Genomic DNA, 6,075 nt, shown 5'->3' on the forward strand with positions numbered 1-6,075 from the left:
CAACACACTCTCCTCACTCGTCAGCACATTCCCATCATTATCCTTCATCACCCTAACCTGCTGTACATCCTTCCCAGCTTGGTCCCTTTGTCTTGCCAATAGGTACAAGTCATTTTCTCCTTCCTTACTGTCCAACCTCTCAAACAACTCGTCGTACGCCTTTTCCTTTTCCTTGGTCATTTCTCTCTTCGCCTTGTGCCGCATCAGCTTGTACTCCTGACTACTTTCTTCATCTCTCTGATTTTCCCATTTCTTCTTCGTCAACCTCTTCTGCTCTATGCTCTCCTGTACTTCCTCATTCCACCACCAAGAGTCCTTTTCTTGCTTCCTAATCCCGCATGATACACAGAGTACCTTCTTGGCCGTCTCCCTCACCACTTCTACGTTTTTTTCCCAGTCATCTGGTAACCCTTCATTCCCACCTGTTGTCTGCCTTACCTCTTCCCTAAATTGCCTGCAACACTCCTCCTTTTCAACTTCCACCATTTTGTCTTTGGCTCTTCTTTCACTCTCTTCCTCTTCTTGGCCTCCAGAGTCATCCTGCAGACCACCATCCAATGCTCCCAAGCAACACACTCCCCTCCCACCACTACACTTCCTGCATAAGATGTAGTCCACCTGTGTGCACCTTCCTCCACTCTTGTATGTCACCCTGTGTTCCTACCTCTTTTTGAAATACATATTCACAACAGCCAATTCCATCCTTTTGGCGAAATCCACCATCTGTCCTCCCACATTCCTCTCCTTGACACCATACCTACCCGTCACCTTCTCGTCACCTATGTCTCTGGTCCCTTGGCCAACATGCCCATTGAGATCTGCTCCAACGACCACTCTCTCTCCCTTGGGGACGCTCTCCACCATTACATCCAACTCACTAAAGAATTCTTATTTCTCTTCCATCTCACACCCAACTTGAGGAGCGTACACACTGACCACATTCATTATCAACCCATCAATGTCCAGCTTCATGCTCATCACTGTCCCACACTCTGGTCACCTCCAAAACACTCTTGACATGTTCTTCCTTCAACACCATCCCTACCCCGTTTCTCCTGCCATCCACTCCATGGTAGAACAGTTTGTACCTGGCTCTGATACTCCTGGCCTTACTCCCCTTCCACCTGGTCTCTTGTACACATAGTACATCTACCTTCCTTCTCTCCATCATGTCAGCCAACTCTCTCTCTCTACCCTTCATAGTGCCAACGTTCAAAGTTCCTCCTCTCAACTCTACTCTCCTTCCCTCCAATCCTATCAGCCTCAGGTTCAAGATGTTTTGTATGAGATTCATGTTGTTTTGTATGAGATTCATGTTGTTTTTTTATCAGGTTCATGTTGTTTTGTATGAGATTCATGTTGTTTTTTATCAGGTTCATGTTGTTTTGTATCAGGTTCATGTTTTTTATCAGGTTCATGTTGTTTTTTATCAGATTCATGTTGTTTTGTATGAGATTCATGTTGTTTTTGTATCAGGTTCATATTGTTTTGTATCAGGTTTATGTTTTGTTTTTTTATCAGGTTCATGTTGTTTTTTATCAGGTTCATGTTGTTTTGTATCAGATTCATGTTTTTTTTTTTTATCAGGTTCATGTTGTTTTGTATCAGATTCATGTTGTTTTGTATCAGATTCATGTTGTTTTTTATCAGGTTCACATTGTTTTGTGTCAGGTTCATGTTGTTTTTTATCAGGTTCATGTTGTTTTGTATCAGATTCATGTTTTTTTTTTTTATCAGGTTCATGTTGTTTTGTATCAGATTCATGTTGTTTTTTATCAGGTTCACATTGTTTTGTGTCAGGTTCATGTTGTTTTTTATCAGGTTCATGTTGTTTTGTACCAGGTTCACATTGTTTTGTATCAGATTCATGTTTTTTTTTTATCAGGTTCATGTTGTTTTGTATCAGATTCATGTTGTTTTTTATCAGGTTCACATTGTTTTGTATCAGATTCATGTTTTTTTTTTTTTATCAGGTTCATGTTGTTTTGTATCAGATTCATGTTGTTTTTTATCAGGTTCACATTGTTTTGTGTCAGGTTCATGTTGTTTTTTATCAGGTTCATGTTGTTTTGTACCAGGTTCATGTTGTTTTGTATCAGATTCATGTTGTTTTGTATCAGATTCATGTTGTTTTGTAGCAGATTCATGATGTTTTTTTGTCGCTGGTGTTCAGCACATAAGTTGTTTTCTCCCCGAAGAAACAATAATTTCCTCCTGGTTTTCTCTTGCTGCCATTGTATTGGTTTGGTTTGATTGGTTTGAACTTGTCTGTTCATCCATCCCTGGGGTCAGAGTTCACGCTGCAACGCTGGTACTTTCAGCCTCCTTCTTTTTCTCACTTTGCTCTTTCATTATTTTGGGTGGCTTGTTTATCAGCGTGTGGGTCAGACTGATTCTGTGTTCCTTCAAAGTCTTTTCATCCAATTCAATTTCTTCAATGTGGCCGTCATCACGCTCCTCATTGAGAGCTGCTAGGTGGTCAGTCATGGTTAGTTGTGGTCAGTGGTGGTCAATCGTAGTTAGTGGTGGTCAGTGGTGGTTAGTCGTGGTCAGTCGTGGTTAGTCATGGTCAGTTGTGGTCACTCATGGTCACTTGTGGTTAGTCGTGGTCTGTCGTGGTCATTCGTGGTCAGTTGTGGTCAGTCATAGTCAGTCAAGGTTAGTCGTGGTTACTTGTGGTCAGTCGTGGTCACCCATGGTTAGTTATGGTCAGTTGTGGTCACTCGTGGTCATTCATGGTCAGTGTTGATCAGTTCTGGTCCGTCGGCAGGAACGCTGTCTTGATTATACCAAAATACTATTGTAGTATATCTTCTTAATGTACTTTAATACTAAGTTATCCACATAGACAATGTTGGTTTATTGCACTAAAAGCTTCACAATTCAAGTATTAAACAAAAACCTTTCAACAGGAGCCTGCAAGGGTGCTTATATAAATTATATATAACATTAATATAATATATGTATCCTATGTATTCTACTTCCGGGTGCGCCGTAGTATGGACGCACCGGCAATGGCTCCGCATTCAACTCGTAGTTTTGTGTTTATTATTATTTGTATTGTTCTTATTTTTGCATGCAGTGCACTGTCGCTCTTACAATATGAAGGACAAGCACTCCCGGACATCCGTTCCACACTTAATACGAGGTCTTTCGCAACTTACCGGAGTACGTGCTACCAACCCCTCCCCCGCCCTGCCTTTGGTAAGGCGGATCACACCTCCATTCTTCTCCTACCAACCTACAGACGACAATTAAAGCAAGGAAAACCGGTTTGTCGAACAGTCCAACGCTGGAGTGAGGAATCCATTGCCACTCTCCAGGACTGTTTTGAAACCACAGACTGGCAGATGTTCTGTGTTGCAACTGATGGGGACATCGATGCATACACAGACTCTATCTCAGCCTACATCTCCAAGTGCATTGATAACGTCGTCCCGAGGGTCAAGGTCAGGACTTTCCCCAAACAGAAGCCCTGGGTTAAGAGTGATGTCTGTGCTAAGCTCAGAGCACAGTCCTCCGCCTATAGCTCTGGGGACATGGAGGCCTTGAGGAAGTCCAGATATGACTTTCGGAGAGCCATCAGAGATGCCAAAAGAGCCTACAGGGACAAGCTAGAGTGGGACGACCACAGTTACGACCCCAGAGGCATTAGTGTGATCTGCGCACCATCACAGACTATAAAGGGAGAAACAGGAGTGATGCCCGGCCAGCCACCTCTCTTCTCGATGAGCTCAACAACTTCTACACACGGTTTGAGGCGAGCAACACCATCCCGGCTGCAAGGCTAGCGGAGGACCAGGATGACTGCACTCTGTTCCTGTCTACGGCTGATGTGAGGGGAGCTCTTAAAAGAGTAAACCCTCGCAAGTCTCCAGGGCCTGATGGCGTTCCAGGCCATGTCCTCAGAGTGTGCGCCGACCAGCTGGCAGAGGTATTCACCTCCATATTCAACCTCTCCCTGATCCAGTCTACAGTCCTCACCTGCTTCAAACACACAACCATTGTCCTGGTACCAAAGAAACAACCCATCACCTGCCTGAATGACTATGGCCCCGTAGCACTGACCTCTACCATCATGAAGTGCTTTGAGCGGCTAGTCAGAACCCACATCTGCTGATATACGGGCGACGCCATCGCCCTGGCAGTGACCACCACCCTCTCCCACCTGGACAAGAGCAACACATACGTGAGGATGCTGTTTGTATATTACAGCTCAGTATTCAACACAATTGTGCCCCCAAAGCTTGTTCCCAAGCTCAGGATCCTGGGTCTTAACACCTCCCTCTGTAACTGGATCCTGGACTACCTGATGGGCAGACCCTGGGTGGTGAGAATGGGAAACATCTCCTGCTCTGCACTGACCCTGAGCACCGGAGCCCTGCAGACCATTCCAAACCGTTGACATCAGCGTGGTCTGCGTGCTAGACCACCTGCAAGGGCACCTGACCACACCACCAGGCACAGCCATCATGGTCTTGCAGGGGCCAGGGAGCGTTGACGCTGGACGAGGGACCTCAGTGCTGTTCTCTGATGAAAGTTGATTCACATTGAGCAGAAATGATGGCCGCCAACGATGTTGGAGACGTGGAGGTGTTAGTGTGGGCAGGTGTGTCTAGTCAATACAGAACTGTCCTACACTTTGTGAATGGTACAGTGACAAGCCCATACTACCTGAATGACATCATTCATCCAGTCATTGTGCCCCTGCATGAACAACACAGGCCTCATTTAATCTTCATGGACGACAAGGCTCCAGCTCATGGAGGAGGCATCATTAGGGAACGGCTGCTGGAGACTGGGGCACCTCAAATGGAGTGGCCTGCACTTTCTCCAGACCTGAATCCCATAGAAAACCTATGGGATGAGCTGAGTGGCCGTGTAGAGGCTCCTAACTCTGTACCCCACAACCTCAATGACCTGAGGGCCCCCTTCAAGAAGAGTGGGGGGCCAGGCCTCAGCAGACAAGAAGTTGACTTGTGAACAGCTTGAGACGTCCTTGTCAAGCTGTAACTGATGCTCAAGGTCACATGACAAGTTATTGAGACGTTGACATTTGTTGTTGTGGTAAACCCACCACTGTTGTCGGCTTTTGTTTCAATACATTGTTTGAGATGAGGAAATCACCATTGTATCTTCTACTTAAATGCTCTACTTTCATCATATCATATCACTGGAGCGTCAACTTTTTACATTTTCCATAAATTTCACCCGAAAGCCAAATATCCCAAACTTTTTGTGAGTTGTGTGTGTGTGTGTGTGTGTGTGTGTGTGTGTGTGTGTGTATATGTATATATATGTATATATATATATATATATATATATATATATATATATATATATATATACACACACTCACACACACACACACACACACACACACACACGCCACTTTATTAGGTACACCTGTATAACTGTATAACTAATGAGCCAGTAGTATATATGATATATTTATAATATATATCTATATAATATATATTGTAATATATATAGATATATATTTCATAGATATATTTATGATAAATATAATATATATAATATATCTTATACATTATATATATATATATATATATATATATATATATATATATATATATATATATTCAAGATTCAAGAGGTTTATTATTTTTATAGATGATATTATATATTATAAATTATATTTGTGGTATATATTATATTTATAGATATAATTTATATATATATATATATATCCTGACGAATACACAACGTAAGAACAGTTATTAATGGGTAACGTTCCATGCAGCTGTAACGTTATATAGTAGGTAACAGTAGCAGGTAGGTGTAGGACGATTTCCCGTCTCAAACATGTTGCTTCACTTTTAAACTTGATCATAAAATGTTGAGAGTTAATATTTGATTTGACAGTAAATACAAGTTGAGAAAGAATAAAACACATCAGGGTTGAAGGAGACACGGAAAGTGGAGACTGTCGTTGGGTCGTTGATATATGATGCTGTTACAGCCCCGTTAGCCTCTTTAGCCCCGTTCGCCTCTTTAGCCCCGTTCGCCTCTTTAGCCCCGTTCGCCTCTTTAGCCCCGTTCGCCTCTTTAGCC

General features: G+C 43.0%; 1 protein-coding gene across 1 annotated transcript in view; it reads left to right on the forward strand.

Moving 5' to 3' along the window:
- Positions 1-5,878: 5,878 nt before the first annotated feature.
- The window catches only part of pomt1 (protein-O-mannosyltransferase 1), a 16,480-nt gene continuing 16,283 nt past the window's right edge, over positions 5,879-6,075 (forward strand). Inside the window, exon 1 of the mRNA XM_080004406.1 lies at positions 5,879-6,075. This exon is cut by the window's right edge and continues 726 nt beyond it. The gene's annotated coding sequence lies outside the window, so the exon portion shown is untranslated.

The sequence above is a fragment of the Zeus faber genome, assembly GCF_960531495.2.
Source record: "Zeus faber genome assembly, chromosome: 7".
NCBI lineage: Eukaryota > Metazoa > Chordata > Actinopteri > Zeiformes > Zeidae > Zeus > Zeus faber.